Source organism: Mustela nivalis (genome assembly GCF_964662115.1).
Source record: "Mustela nivalis genome assembly, chromosome: 8".
Lineage (NCBI taxonomy): Eukaryota > Metazoa > Chordata > Mammalia > Carnivora > Mustelidae > Mustela > Mustela nivalis.
This window is the reverse complement of record NC_139027.1, coordinates 18,314,072-18,331,427: the sequence shown is the minus strand read 5'-3', so window position 1 is coordinate 18,331,427 and position 17,356 is coordinate 18,314,072. Positions and strand designations below refer to the sequence as shown.

General features: G+C 34.5%; 1 protein-coding gene across 32 annotated transcripts in view; it reads right to left on the bottom strand.

The window, feature by feature from the left end:
- The window catches only part of NCOA1 (nuclear receptor coactivator 1), a 237,696-nt gene that overhangs the window by 151,175 nt on the left and 69,165 nt on the right, over window positions 1–17,356 (bottom strand). The window contains exon 1 of one of the 32 annotated variants that reach the window (XM_082744994.1): window positions 6,237–6,617. The exons of 30 other annotated variants lie outside the window; for them this stretch is intronic. The gene's annotated coding sequence lies outside the window, so the exon portion shown is untranslated. Of the gene's footprint in view, window positions 1–6,236; window positions 6,618–17,356 lie in introns of those variants that run through there. One more of the 32 variants, XM_082745023.1, reaches the window with a different exon arrangement.

Sequence of the window (17,356 nt, the reverse complement as noted above, 5' to 3'; positions counted from 1 at the left end):
AAAAAAGATCCAGGATGAATATGACAGAATGGAAAGGACAGAGGGAAGAATCACTGAACTGGAAGACAGAAAAAAAAAGAAAAAAAAAAAAAACCTACCCAATCTTAACAACAGGGAGAATATAATGAAAACAAATTAACAGAACATTGGGGACCTGTGGAATATAACAAAAGATTTATCTTTCATGTCATCAGACTCCCAAAAAGAAGAAAGAGGGCAGGGCTGAAAGTACTCTTGAAAAGTAAAAGCTGATAACTTCTAAGCTTGGCCAAACACATAAATTTAGGAATTTAAGAAGCTAAGTGAATTCTGAATAGGATAAGCCCAAAGCAAACACAAACAAGACACATCATAGTTAAACTTCTGAAAACTAAAGACAAAGAGAATGTAATGAAAACTGTGAGAGAGAAAAAAATGATGCTTTACCTAAAAATGATGTTTTATAGGAAAAGACAATTCAAATGATAGATTTCTCATCTGAAACAAAGAAGAGATAAAGAAAGTGGCACAACATTTTTCACTGAAGTCCACACCTGATCATCTGTGTTTCTATATCTGTTTCTCTCTTGTTCATGACTCTTGGCATGCCTGGAATCTAGGGATTGAATGTCAGATATTGTGTAATAAAAACTGTAGAGGCTGTGAATGCTCCTCTTTCTCAAGAGAAGATTTTCTTTAGTTTCTGATTGGCAACAGGAGCCAATCCAATCAGCTAACTTGAAGCTAGTTTTCAAGCACATTAAGACCTTGTCTATTTCCTCTAGTTCCCCCTTATTGCTAGGATATAGTTATTCACAGATCTCATCTGAAAGCCGAGGGCATTTACCAGGACTCCTCTATCTCTACAGTACCATTAGACTGCTGAAAATTCTGCTTAGCTTCTCAACCTCTTAGCAGCTGCTTTCTGCTCAATGTTTCTGCCTATTAGCTTGTGCTTACTAATCTGCAACAAATTTCTAGAGGCAACATGGGTTAGACTTTTGGGCTCACTTCCCTATGCTTATATTCTCTTCATGGTCTTGGTCACTCAAGTTACAGATGTCTTGGTAACCCTGAACTCCAACTCTCTCCACCCATGTTAAGACTGCCAAAAGCGCTCCTTAATTTCAGTTTCTTAGCAACCACTATATGTTCAGCTTTCCTGTCTCACCGTGGGGTCATCTACAAAATAGTGAAAACCCCTCTAGAGATAATTTATGTTCTTTTTCCCATTGATAAAATTCAAAATCCTAAAATAAAAATCCTTAGCAAGTTCAGAACAAAAGAAAAACTTCCCTAGCTTTGTTAAAGTTAGTTACAATAACAACAAAACAACCCCCCACTTTGTTAAAACCTATTAGAAACCAACTGTAAACATTATACTTAGGAATAAAATAATAGATGTATTCTCATGGATGCTAAGAACAAGATAATGAGGGAAATCACATGTACTATTCAACACAGTATTATAAGACTTAGCTAATGCAATAAATCAAGAAAAAGAAAACAAAATATATTCATTCTGGAAAGGAAAAGACTCCAAAAACACTGTTATCTGCATAAACTACGAATACCTACCCTTATAAAATTTAAAGAGAATAGGGTGAATCACTACTGGAATTCATGACAGTGCTCAACATGATGTCAAAAAATAAAAGATGGATCCCTGGCATTGCAGAAATTACATTCTAGGTCTGGGGAGAGGGTAAAGGAAACAGGTAACAACAACAAACAAAATAAATAATCAACTCTGTTACAAAGTGATAAATGCTATGAAAATGTAATATAAAGTAGGATACGGGGAAATCAGAACTGGAACAGGTAGACTACAATTAAAAAAACAAAATAAAATAGAATCACTTATTCCAGAAGAATCAAAAATAAAAATCACCTAGGAATAAAAAAAACTATGATATATGTATAAGGTCTTCAAGCAGAAAGCTAACAGTTCCAAAAGAACAAAACCTTCAAGCATAGAGAACAGTCAATATACATTTTAGAAACGTTAATTTTCTCCAAATTGATACATAAATCCAAATAATATGCTAGCAAAATTTTTCATGCCTCTTATGAAGCAGATTCAAAATACAGAGAAAAGACACACATACACACACAGATATACATAACAAAGACCATTATGAAAAAGAACAAAGCAGTATTACGTGTCCTACTAGTTATCAAAAACTTTTAACAACACAGTAATTGGAAGTAATGGCATATAAGTACAAAAATAGATCAAGGAAACAATATAAACTATAGAAACAGCACCTGTAAATATGGGATATTAGTATATACAAATGTGGTAGTAGCAGGAAGGCAGACTATTCAATACTAAGTATAATACTAAGTATTCAATACTTGTTGCTAAGACAAATGGCAAACTATTTAAATAAAGTCTTTTTAAATAACTTTTAAATAAAAGTAAGATGTATATTCCATATCATCAAAAAGTTAAAAAAGGAGAGAGAGAGAAATAAAATAGCTAAATGTGAAAATTAAATCTCAAGTTATTAGAAAAAAAGCTGAGGGGAGGGGAGAATGGGGGGTTGTTTAATGGATATAAAGTTTCAGTTTTGTGTACACTTGAAACTAATATTACAATGAGTGTTAACTAACTGGAATTTAAATAAATCTTTAAAAAAAGTTTCAGTTTGGCAAAATGAAAAAGTTCTGGAGATTAGTTGCACAACAATGAGAATATATTTACCACTACTGAACTGTACATTTAAAAACAGTTAAGATGTAAATGTTATGTTATGTGTTTTTTACAATTAAAAAAGTGTTAAGTGAATATTTTATGTCTGAGGAAAGAAACAGTTCTCAAACTAAAAAGTACACATAAACCATAAAGGAAAAGATGGATAAATGTGATAATTTTTTGTACAATTTTTGTATATTAAAGGACAATATAATCAAAATGAAAGATTAACAATAACCTAAGAAAAAATTTGGCATTATATAACAGAAAAAGAGGATGAGTAATTAAAAGAGCCAAAGAAAGTCAAATCAGTAAGAAAAATGTTCAACATCCAACAGGAAAAGACAAAGCATATTTTGAACATGCAATTCCCATTAGAGAAAATACAAATGATCCTAAAAAATAAAGAAAACAAGCAACCTCACTAGTAATACTATTAGGGAAATACTTAAGACTGAGAAGACAGGGGCGCCTGGGTGGCTCAGTGGGTTAAGCTGCTGCCTTCGGCTCAGGTCATGATCTCAGGGTCCTGGGATCGAGTCCCGCATCGGGCTCGAGTCCCGCATCGGGCTCTCTGCTCAGCAGGGAGCCTGCTCCCTCCTCTCTCTCTCTCTGCCTCTCTGCCTACTTGTGATCTCTCTCTGTCAAATAAATAAATAAAATCTTTAAAAAAAAAAAGACTGAGAAGACATTTTCTGCTAGTCAATTCAAAAAATGCTGAAAGCCTGATAATAACAGTTCACAAGTGTGAAACAATGCTTTACATATTAATGATGGAGGTATAGATTGAAACAACAGTTCTGGAAGATAACCTGGCATATCTTCCAAGTTAAAATGCATATATCATCACTATGTGCCTCCTTACAGTAGATGACAACACTGTCTATAAAACAGTCTTGACAAATCAAATCTGAATCTCATCAAGCATCCACACCCAATTAAAAATTTATAGGAAATACAGAGGACAAAAAACAAGTTAAACAGTGTCATGGGATGCAATAAGCAAGAGCCAGAGTGTGGAAAAATCTTCAAGACAAACAGCCCAGTCACTCCAACCAATATACTGCAAGAATTTTAAAAACAGAGAAAAAAAAAAATGGGGACAGGAGAAAAAAAAAGAGGGTTGGGGAGAAGGAGAAGATAAAGAGATGGAGAGAGGGAGCAAAAGAAAAAAACAAACATTAAAAGAGACTTTAACAAAAATAATCACATATCAACTAATCATTGCGATCCTTATTCGAATCCTAATTCAAACAGGTAAAACAATAAAAATACAGAACAAAATGTTATTGACATTAAGACATTTGAAAAATGAACACTGAATATTTAATGTCAAAGAATTATTATTCTGAAGTATGATAATGGTGTTGTGATTATGTTTTTCTTTAAAAAAGGAAGCACTTATCTTTTTCAGAAATATATGAAATACTTATAGATCAAATGACATGATAACTAGATTTCTTTCAGAATACGAGGGGAGAAAGTGATTAAAGAGTACAGATAAACAAGATAGGTCAAGGACTGATAACTGTTGAAAGTGAGTAGGAATTCATTATTCTATTTGTCTACTTTGGCATATGTTTGAAATTTTCCAAATAACACATTTTAAAAATGCATACACCATATGACTCAGCAATTCCACTCTCTTTATCTTGAAGGAACTCTCATGTAGGCGCATGAGAAAGCATATACAAGGATAGTTCTGTCTTCATTGTTAGTAGTTTTAAAAAACTATAAACAATCTGCACTAAAAACCTTGAGGGTCCAAATAAAACTACTATATAGCCATAATACAAAAAATAATGTAGAAACTGAAAAAAAGATGACAAAACACAGATCTAAACATATTGTAGACTGCAAAAATCATAATGCCAAACTATATAAATATTTCATTTATGAAAAATAATCCACATAATACCATATATTTCCTAAGCTATGTGGGTATATATATAGGTGTATTTATTTATTTATTTTGTAAAAGATTTTATTTATTTACTTGACAGAGAGAGATCACAAGTAGGCATAGAGGCAGGCAGAGAGAGAGAGAGGAGGAAGCAGGCTCCCTGCTGAGCAGAGAGCCCGATGCGGGACTCGATCCCAGGACCCTGAGATCATGGCCTGAGCCGAAGGCAGCGGCTTAACCCACTGAGCCACCCAGGCGCCCTATATATAGGTGTATTTAAATCAGAGTTTATGTGTATATATTTTTGTATCTACATAAATATAAATGGAGTAAAAATATTTGAAAAGATAAGACAACAAATGTTTAACAACAGTTACTAATGAAGAGAATGAGAGAGAACCAGGACTGCAGGAATGCTCACGATGGACTTCAGGGGCTTCAGTTTTATCTGTCTTGCCAGTGTTTCAAAAATGAGAATTAGTTCTGTAGGTATAATTTATTTTTAAAACAGAACACTAATCCACACTATTGCTATCTCTTTGCAAATCAGTGAATCTTTTTTTGACTTCTGTACAGAAACAGGACTGAGATGTATCTCGTAGAAAATTAACTATACAAAATATTCTTCTCTATAATAAAAATAAAGAACTTACAGACAAGAATGCATCAATCTGGGGAAAAAAAATACTAGGTTTAAAGGTGAAAGCTGCCAATATTCTATAGTTTTTTTTGCCTTTAAAAATTTCATGAGGTTTGACATAAGAGATTTTTCTAATAGCAATACTATTATTGCAGGAAATTCTATAATATAGAATATATATAACATATTCCCGAAAACTTGTACGAAAGATAAATGTGTGAAAAAAATAAAATGAGTTGCTGTTAAAGGGTTAAAAACCACGTATGCCCCTAATTTCACCAGACCAGTTACCAACAATATAACTACAGCATTTCTACATTTTCTTCAAATTCTGTCCTCTTACTTACACACAATATTGCATTAACATACTTTCCATCTGATAAGCATCTGACTAAAGCCAAAAACTTGTAATTTTTTTTTTTAAAGATTTTTATTTATTTGACAGAGAGAAATCACAAGTAGACAGAGAGGCAGCCAGAGAGAGAGAGAGAGAGGGAAGCAAGCTCCCTGCTGAGCAGAGAGCTCGATGCGGGACCCTATCCCAGGACCCTGAGATCATGACCTGAGCCGAAGGCTGAGCCACCCAGGCGCCCCCAAAAACTTGTAATTTTAATCTTGGTCTTAACTTTTCAGTTTATAAGCATACTTAAAATTATCACTATTAACTGAATTTCTTTAATTTTCTACTCATTTTTACAAATAAGAACAAGTATTTATCCCAAGGACTATCCAAATAATTTTTTTAAAGATGGCAACACTTTTGAAATAAAAATATTGGACAGACAGAACTAGACAATTATCATGTTAGTTGATTACAAAAGCTTGTTTATTCATTAAAAAAAAAGCAGAGTATAATGTGCAAAAATACAGGCTGTATAAAAAAGCCAAAAGTACAGGAACAAAGGACTACTTGTAATTATTATTCTTATCGTCACAACAATCCTAACCCCATAAACAGACTTCAGGAAGTGGGACTTTACAAATATTTGTGGGAAAGATGCAAGAAATGGTCTTACTTTCTCTTTCTCTTAGATCTTCAGTCTATCCCCCATGAATTCATTCTCCACACTGAGGATTAAAAACATTTCATAAACCTCTCTTCAAAAATTACTTAATCAGGTCATTCCTCTACTTAAAATCCATGAAGTCCTATGAAGACCAAATGATGCAGTTCCTCTCTATTTCTTCATACCTCTTACCATTTTTGCTAGTACTCGCTGTGTCCTAGTGGTGCAGTCTTTTTTTTTTTTAACTTTAGCTTCACTTTTTAAAAATTATAGTTTGTGAACTATTGTATAGTAAATTGACTTTTTTGTGTATACAGGTCTATGAATTTTAACATATATATCGAATAATGCAACCACCCACACAAGTGGAAGACGGAGCCTCATTTCCTGCAAAAAAAAAAACACCTCCCTCATGCTGACAGTCACACCCTCCTACCACACCTAAACCCTAATTGGTTCTAATCAGAATGACTTTGTCATCTTGTCATATAAGAGAATGTCCTGTAAAATGTCATACTATACAATAGATAATCTGTTGAGACTTGCCTTTTTCACCTAACACAATGTCTCCACATTCATCCAAGTTGTTACATGTATTAATTTACTTTTTATTCTTGAGTAGTAATCCACTGTAGGGATATACCACATTTTTAATCTACTCACCCAACAGGATAACATTCAAGTTGTTTCCAGTTTTTGGTGATTATGAATAAAGTTGCTATAAACATCTATATACAGATTTTTATGTCAAATTAAGTTTTTCTCCTCTAAGGTAAACACCCAGAGGATGACTGTTGGGTATATGGTAATATATGTTTAACTATATTAAAAAACAAATTAGTTTCCAGAGTATTTAAAAAAAAAAATCAGTAATGTTAACCTCAACATTGACAGTCATGTTGAAACTGTACTCTGTGATACAATATAAAGAAATGGGAACCTCATTTCCTGCACTGTTCTTCCCAAAACACCATAGACTAAGTCTAATCATGAGAAAAAGATCAGACAAACCCAATGGAGGGACATTCCACAAGATATCTGACCAATACTACTGAAAATGTCAAAGCTATCAAAAAGAAGTAAAATCTACCAAACTGTCACAAACCAGAGGAGATTAAGGAAACATGATAGTTAAATAAAATACAGGATTCTGATTACATTAGAAACAGAAAGACTGGTAAAATATGAATAAAATCCAGAGTTTAGTTAAAAGTAATATGCCCATGTTGGTTTCTCTGTTTTAAAATATAAACCATGGTTTTTTATAAGGTGTTAACATTATAGGAAACTGAGGTACATGGGCATCCTGTATTATCTTGGCAATTTTTTCTGTAAATCTTTATAAATTCATTCCGAAGGGTTTTTTTTTTTGAAGAAAAATATGTACCATTTTTCTAATGATTTTTTATTTACTTATTTGACAGACAGAGATCACAAGTAGGCAGAGAAGCAGGCAGAGAGACAGGATGAAGCAGGCTCCCTGCTGAGCAGAGAGCCCTATGCCATGCGGGACTCAATCTGGGGACCCTGAGATCAGGACCTGAGCGGAAGGCAGAGGCTTTAACCACTGAGCCACCCAGGTGCCCCATATGTACCATTTTATATTGTCCCTAGAAATGCACAGTAGTTCCAGATTCTCTCCCTGTGGTTTTAATTTGCATTTCCCTAATGGCTAATGATTTTGGAAATCTTTTCATGAGTTATTTACCAACCTTATAGCCTCTTTAATGAAATGTCCGCCTTTTGCCCATTTTTAAATGGAGGCATTTCTTTCTCACTGTTGAGCTTTGATAGTTCCTTATATATTCTTGAGATAAGCCTTTTATTGCATATGTGATATGCAAATACTCTCAGTCTGTGGCTTGTATTCTTAATCTCTTTAACAGTGGCTTTCACAGGAAGCGTATGTGCTATGGTGAGTGCTGTGAAATATGTACGCCTGATGATTCACAGACCCTGGGAAAATAACACATTATATGTTAATAATAAACAAACAAACAAACAAACAAACAGTGGCTTTCACAGAGCAAAAGCCTCTAATTTCTATTAAATACAATTTATCATTTTTTTTCTTTAATGGATTATGCATTTGGTATCATTTCTGAGAATTCTTTGCTTAACCTCAAGTCACAAGATTTTCCCTTATGCCTTTTCCAAAAGCTTTATAATTTCTCATTTTACATTTAGGTCTGAAATGCATTTTTTTTAAAGATTTTATTTATTTATTTATTTATTTATTTGACAGAAAGAGACACAGCGAGAGAGGGAACACAAGCAGGGGGCGTGGGAAAGGGAGAAGTAGGCTTCCCACCGAGCAGGGAGCCAGACCCAGAGCAGAGCTCAATACCAGGACCGGGGTATCATGACCGGAGGGGAAGGCAGATGCTTAAGGACTGAGCCACCTAGGCGCTCACTGCAATGCATTTTGAGTTATTTGTTATATAAGATGTAAAGTATAAATCAAGGGTTTTTTGTTTGTTCGGGGTTTTTTTGCATATGAACGCAAAGCCATTTATTAAAAAAAGTTATGCTTTCTTTCCTGAATTGCTTTTCCACCTTTGTCAAAAATCAATTGGCCATACTTGCATGTGTCCTATTTCTGGATTGTCTGCTTCTGTTCCAATGATCTATGTGTCTATCCCTTTACTATATCACACCATCTTTATTTCCACACCGACATCTTTGAGTACCTTCAATATGCTATATGCTCCTTCCTTAAAGACCTTTAGATTATTCTGGTTCTGTCTGCCTGCACATTCTCTTCTCCCACCTAGTTACTTCTAACTCATCCTTCAGAATCCGGCATAAATGTCACGTTCTCAGAAAAAACTTCCCATCACGATGGTCAAAGAGGTTTCATGACCAAAGGAAAAAAATCAAAACATACCAGTTCAAAAGGGCTTCCAATTATAAATTCAGCAAGAATCAAGGACTATCAATGGCCTTAAAAGCTATTTGGATTTCCTAAGCTCTGTGGTTTTCCATCCATTCTGCACCTCTTCCTCCTTCTACCTTTCCCCTATGATTAGCTGTAAAATCCTAAAAGCAAATAAGGAAAAGTGTATTTGTCATCCTGGTGGCAAGAAGAGGGGAGCTGCCAACAATACATAATTTCACTCCTGCCCTGAATAGGTCCTGGAGAAAGTAGATTCTCTAAGGAAGAGAAGCAAGTGGATGAACTTCCTAGGGCCTAGCACAAGGAGGAAACGCATCTAGTTTAACAACAAAAAGGTCTATCCCCAACAAAAAAAAAAAAAAAAAAAAAAAGGCAGTATTAAGAAACAGGCTGATCTTCGTATGAAGTAACCACAATTTAAAGAACTGGTGGGTGGGGGAGGAGTTAAGACTTCTTTTAAAGAGCCTCTTCCCTTAAAATGTTATGTAGTTGACAGTAATGATTTCAAAATACTATAATCAAAAAGAAGAAGAAGAAGAAAAAGAAGAAGCAGCAACAGCTCCAAGCTAATATTTTCTTTTTTAAATTTATATTTAAATTTTAGTTCGTTAACATACATTGCAATATTGGTTTCATGAGTAAAACTCAGTGATTCATCACTTACATACAACACTCAGGGCTCATCACAATTGCCCTCTTTAATACCCATCACCTATCTAGCCCATCACCTATCAAGCCCAACCCCCTCTCACATCCCTCCATCAACCCTCAGTTCATTCTTAACCAAAGTTAACTAATATTTCTGAGCATTTTTTATAAGCCAGGGACAGTGTTGGATACTTTACATATATGTTCTCATGCAGTCTTTCCCAAAAGTCTACAAGGTAGACATTCTCATTCTCATTTCTACTAGAAAAAGAAATTGAGCTTATACAGCCAAGATTGGTTCCATTTCCTCTTTATCTTTATTCCCCTAATGTTTTTATAATTATACTCATTCTGAAAGAAATAAATAAATGAAAAACTTCAACTTAAAAAAAGACAATTAATAGACACAAGTACTGAGATGACAAAGAATTGTCTAATAAGGATTTTAAAGCAGCTATCAGTAGAATGAATCAATAAGCAAATATGAACTGTACTGGAACAAATGGAAAAACAGAAAGTTTCAGCAAAGAAACAGAAGATGAAAAGAAGAACAAAATGGAAATTTAAGAACTGAAAAATACAATAGCCAAAATTAACCTCACTGGATGGACTTGATAGTAGACTAACAGAAGAAAGATTGATCAACAGAATTTATCCATCTGAACAAAGAAAGTTAACAGGTTGAAAAAAAATAAATGAAGCATCAGGGACCTGTGGAACAACTACATAAGATTTAACATTCATGTCATCGAAATCCCAGAAAGAGAAAGAGTGTGCACTGCAAAATTATTTGAAGATACACGGCTATTTTTCAAATGTGGTGAAAATCATGAACTAACAAATCTAAGAAGCAGAGCAAACTGCAAACAGGTTGAACATAAAGACATCCAAACACAGGTACATAATAACATTTCTGAAAACTGAACACAAAGAAAAAAATTTTGCAAGCAGCCAGAGGAAAAACAGTGCATTTGCATATGGGAGAACAAAATTAGGATGACAACGAGCTTCTCATCAGAAGCGGTCAGAAGAATTCCTTTACCATAAAAGATTATCAAGAGCCAATATGGTGCATGCTTTTCCCTTACATTTTAATTTTAAATAGTATTTACTGAATTTCTGCTACAAAAATTTTAAAGAGTATACTCATAACTCTAATTCCTACACCTCAATTTATTTTTTGTTCAAGTTTCAACATTTACATTCTACCTTATAATTGTATAATCAATTACACATTATAATTACATATGCAATTTCCACAGGTATCCACAGTCTTAGTTCTAATCTTAAGTGAGTTCAGTGTTTGTCATATTTAAAGAATAAAACCAATAAGCTAGAACTACGGCTGATTCCCCATTTCGGTTTTATTTGGCCCTCTACCTAAAATGAAAACTCTTCCCCACCACTCCCCTATTTAACTTTTGTCACAGCACTTATCACCTGAAACTAATTCTGTGCTCTCTGTTTTTTTTTTTTTTTTAAGATTTTATTTATTTATTTGACAGAGAGGGAGAGATCACAAGGAGGCAGAGAGGCAGGCAGAGAGAGGGAGAAGCAGGCTCCCCACTGAGCAGAGAGCCTGATGCGGGGCTGGATCCCAGGACCCAGAGATCATGACCTGAGCCAAAGGCAGAGGCTTAACCCATGGAGCCACCCAGGTGCCCCGTGTGCTCTCTGTTTTCTTCTTTATTATCTCTCCTTCCTTCACTAAAATGTAAGTTCCATGAAAGCACAGACTTTTATTCCCCTCAAAGCTATAAGATTCATGTGCTTGTTTCTTGTGCTGGACATTTAGTTTGAAAATGGAGAGCTGAAAACCTTTTTTAGAAATGCAATATTTAAATAAGGGGCATAAATTTGGGAAAAAATGTGATTTCACAGGCAATTTTTTATCAACATTAGTGAGATAAAATATGTATGCAATAAGACATGTCTAATTTAAATGGACAGAGGAATAAGTCTTAACAAAAGAACTACCACAATCAAGATTCAGAACACTTCCGCTCCCCCAAAATGTATCTTTATAACTCTTTGCAGTCCAGACAATTTTTACTTTAATAAAGGTATCCTAAATGAATTCTATGACAAATGGTTTGACATGTTAACAGAACTTTTTTCTATAGCCACCAATTAAAGGATCTAAATGCTTATTTATATTTAGTGAGAAGAAAGAATACATCCCTTCATGCTACACGCCCTACATCTAAGAACATACCTTTCCCTCTTCTCCAGGGTGCGTGGGTCTATTATTCAAGTCCCAACTCATGCCACCTTCTCTGTAAAGCTCTAAGTCTCCTCTACTCCTGTCCCTTCTCCAGATTAATCCCTGTGTTCCCACAGCACATCATTACCACCCTTATCTCAATATTTGTTACAGTTTATAAACAATTGTTAGCCCATTAAAGAAGGAATCATGTATTGTGCATATGTAGAAAACCCAGTATCTGGCGTGCAGAGCAGAGAGTACATACTCAATAAACAATCATAAGATTCAGGTAAAACATCACCTACTCGGCAAAGTCCTTTTCCAACTCAATCTCTAACCCTAAAAATATAAAATTATTTAATTATGCACATGGGTATATTCCTCTAACCCACTACTCAATTAATTCAACTGAATTGTCAATTCAATTAAAAATTCATCAGATGGTCATCTAAAGCTTTCATTTACATTTTCAATTCTGAATGTTAAACATTAACACACAAAAATACTGGCCAATGGCTTGATAAAATGCTTGCTATTTTTTTTTTTTTAAGAATCTGCACATGTTTATCTAAGATAATTTAATTTAAGACATTTCTCTATTTTGTAAACAATGCAGATTTTAGTGTTGCACAACTACTGGAAACACACTGGTTTTTCTTTAAAGATCTCTTCTTAGTTTATTCCAAATAAATTTCATGACCCTAATATTCAGCACAATGAACTACTTCATAAATGTCAATTTTCGCTACCCCAGTATCACTAAAATGTTAAAAATTAGGTGGGGAGGAATCTACTTTTTCATAAAGCCCTAGATGGCAAAGTAGGCCTTCAATTCATAATTTTTAAAGTCTGATCCTTCACTAGATTATAATTTTTTAAAAGTTCTAGCAATATTTTTGACAGAACAATGAGAGTTGACACAGTTTTCTTCCATCTTCAAGGAAGAAGGAGAGAGATACAAAAATGAAAGTAAAGCTGAAAGAATTACATATTTGTGTGGCACGGTTCAATGGAGGCTTCCTAAGACAGTGTTATTTTGACTCTGAGCATTTTTTGAATCATTTTAAATGTTAAGATTTCAGTAAAAAAAAAAATTCCTGTATATTTAAGTTTTTATTTATTCTTCTAATAGCACTGTCCTTTTACAGAACCAAGTTTAACCCTTAAAATTAATAAAAATAACATTAGCACAAAGGAACAATCATTCCTATCCATAGTTCAAGATGAAAAACAAAATAGCTTTACAATTACTGTAACTGGACTTTTCACATGAAGCTTCACTGCATTTCCAACAGAGTTTAAACTGATCTCCCTGCCTGCACCTGTCCTGGATACTCATGCCAGATTAAACTTCTTGAATTAAATAACTCTTCTAAAGTCAACTTCTGTTGAAAAATCATCAATGACTTCCCATACTACAGAATAAAGTCTCATCTAGTTAGCTTTATTTCCCTACAAGTGCACTCAGAACACTGCCTTAACCTATGCCCCCAGGTACTTCCTAATCTTCTAGTCAATTGCTACCATCAGGCCTTTCCTCAGACTGGCCCTCTTCTGGAGCACCTTCCCCAACTCCTGGCTCACAAGAGAGATCCATATCTTACTGAACTTTCACACTCCAGTTCAAACTTATCCAAAAAATTCCTCAACAGCCAACATGTTCCCCATCTCCCTTCCTCACTAAGGTACCTACAAACAGGTTCTGTATGTGTTTATTTCAATTTAATTTAACATTATTCCACTGATTTGTTCATTTCAATAATAACAATTTTTAAGTACTTACAAGAGAAGCTATTCTAGGCACTGCTGTTACACTAAGAACAAAAGTGATACAGTGCTTGTTGTCATGGTGCTTACCCTTATACACTTATATGCAGTGGATATGAAGTATTTGGATACTAATTGATCATAATACATCAAATTTCCCACTGTTGGCCAACAACGTTGTCCTCAGTTTTTACTATTATAAGTAATATTATTGTTAACTATAGCTCTCACACAGTTCTTTTATTCCTTTAATTATTTACTCAGGGTTAATTCCCACGAGTAGAATTACTGAATCAATGGTCACAGATATGTTTATGGCTTTTATGATATATACTACCATACTATTATCTAAATAAAGTGTACCAATTCCAAAAGCAGTGCATAAGTACTGGATTGCCTGTGGATGACTTTATTATACTTACTCAATAAGTATGAAAGGTTATTCAGTACTGTTTGAATTCCCAGGAAGTCAGACTCTTCTCCTTATTTTTGTTTACTCAATGTCCCCTTATGATCTAATGGACATAACTTGCTTGATCTTATTACTGTAAATATTTTTTTTAATATTCATAGTATGTTAGATAATATTTAAGATCTCAGTTGTAAATATTTTCTTTTTCTTTTTAATTTTGTGTTAGTTTTATTTATATAGATGTGCTCAATGTTTTATGATCAATTTTTTTTTTAAGATTTCATTTATTTATTTGACAGAGAGAAATCACAAGTAGATGGAGAGGCAGGCAGAGAGAGAGAGAGAGGGAAGCAGGCTCTCTGCTGAGCAGAGAGCCCGATGCGGGACTCGATCCCAGGACTCTGAGATCATGACCTGAGCCGAAGGCAGCGGCTTAACCCACTGAGCCACCCAGGCGCCCTATGATCAATTTTTTAACCTTCTTATTCTTTGCAGTTTAATAGCTTTTCAATTTCATAAAAGTTAACTATACATTTGCATACAGACATGTTCAACACTAATTTTTCTAACTTCTATTTGTTCACCGCAAAATTTATTCAATAATTCTACCACTTGACGGATGTTATACTTGCTCACTGTATATTAAATTTCTAAATCATACTTTTTCAATACTAAAGATATTCGTTTTTCTTAAAAAATAGTATTTTTAGGTTTCTGAAACTATAGGAAGTATCAGAATTAATGTCCAAAAACCTATCACTAGCCAAGCAAATGAGTAAGCTGTATGTCACTGCTCACCCATGTGTAAATCTAGGGGGAATAACCTTTTCTAAGAAGATATCTGTTTATTCAACTACGACCACAGCTGAGTTAACTGCATAGGTTAACTCATACACAGTTGAACTTTAAGTTAAATCTGAAAGCCCAACTGCTGCTTGAAAATATTTTCAGAAAGACTGAACTATGATGAAGCTCTGCAATAAAAAGCTACTATGGGATAAAAGTTGTCCACTGCAGCACAAGTAAAGCCAATTAAAGCCAGCAGAAATTGCCCAATCTCTCAAAATAGATCACCGAGTTATCAGAGTTGGAAGAGAGACACTGGTGTGACCAATTTACATTTTACAAGGTACTAACACCCAACAGCTAGATATTCATCTGTCAAAAGTTTCCAGGTATATCAAAAAGGAAGTTATTTAATTCACAGTTTAGCTGTAGAAAAACCGAAACTATGAGTTTAGCCAAAAAAGAAAAGCAGTTAAATCGAAACATTTCCTATATGACTCAAAACTATACCATCATAATGTGTGAAGAAAAAAAGCAAGCACAGGTAAGGAAAATCAGCATGTCAGACTGTGAAAAAGGGTTAGATTTGATTTTATGATTCCAAAAAAGATGGTACAGAAATTATATGGATAAATGTATGCTTCTGTCAGTTAATTTCTAAGAATTTAAAAAAATAAATTTAATGTTTTTTCCTTGAAATTTATTAAATCAATACTATATATAACAATTAATAGTCTTAGAATGTTGAAAATGCACTGTGTATATGTACACATGCATATATTTCTCTAAATCTATTATTTGCTCATTCATTTCTGAGTAGGGAAGGGCAAGAACAGAGAAGTAGGAACAACACTAAAGATAAAATGCATTAAAGATCAAACCCTTTCAAGCTCTTAATGGTTACTGTGATGCAGAAAAATACTTGATGACTGAAGTAAACACAACCCAGGGGGAAAATGACAACCAGGTAGATAACTAGCTAACAACAACCAAAAAAATCTGATAAAATTAAAGGTAAGTAATAGCAAACAGAAACAGTTGAGAAAAAGTAAATAGAAATGGGTCTTAATTCAGCTTAGAGTATTAAGAACTTATTAAAGCTATGTGGTATCTGAACAATATTCAGAATACCATAATTCCTTTTTTAAATTTTTATTTAAATTCAATTAGCCAACATATAGAACATATAGAACATCATGATAGACTACCAGAATACTTTTTCTTAAAGATTTTATTCATTTATTTGACACAGAGAGAGAGCACAAGCACGAGGGAGTAGCAGGCAGAGGGACAGGGAGAAGCAGGCTCCCCACTGAGCAGAGAACTGGATGTGGGGCTCCATCCCAGGACCCTGGGGTCGTGACTTGAGCTGAAGGCAGATGCTTTACTGACTGAGCTACCTAGACAGCCCTAGGATACCATAATTCTTTTTATTATTATTATTATTAACATATAATGTATTACTTGCTTCTGGGGCACAAGTCTGTGAATTATCATTCTTACATAAATCACAGCACTCACCATAGCGCATACCTTCCCCAATGTCCATCACCCAGCCACCCTATCTCTATGTCCCCATCCCCAAACAACCATCAGTTTGTTTCCTGAGATTAAGAGTCTCTTATGGTTTGTCTCCTTCCCTGTCCCATCTTGTTTCATTTTTTCCCTCCCTATCCTCTATGACCCCCTGTCCTGCCTCTCCAATTCTTCATATCAAAAAGATCCTATGATAATTGTCCTTCTCTATTAACTTATTTCACTCAGCATAATACCGTCTAGTTCCAACCAGCATTGCAAATGGCAGGATTTCCCTTTTTTGATGGCTGCATAATATTCAATCATATATATATATATCACCTCTTCTTTATCCATTCATCTGTTGATGAACATCCAGGTTCTCTCCACAGTTTGGCTATTGTGGACACTGCTGCTATAAACTTTCAGGTGCACATGTCCCTTCGGATCACTACATTTGTATCTTTAGGGTAAATACCCAGTAGTGCAACTGCTGGGTCATAGGGTAGCTCTATTTTCAACTTTTTGAGAAACCTCCATGCTGTTTTCCAGAGTGGCTGCACCAGCTTGCATTCCTGCCAAAAGAGTAGGAGGGTTCCCCTCTTTCCACAACCCTGCCAACATCTGTCGTTTCCTGACTTCTTAATTTTAGCCTGACTAGTGTGAGGTGGTATCTCACTGTGGTTTTGATTTGTATTTCCCTGATGCTGAGTGATGTGGAGCACTTTTCATGTGTCTATTGGCCATTTCGATGTCTTCTTTGCAGAAATATCTGTTCATGTCTTCTGCCCATTTCGTGATTGGATTATTTGTTCTTTAGGTGTTGGGTTTGGTACATTCTTTATAGATTTTGAATACTAGCCCTTTATTGCTATGTCATTTGCAAATACCTTCTCCCA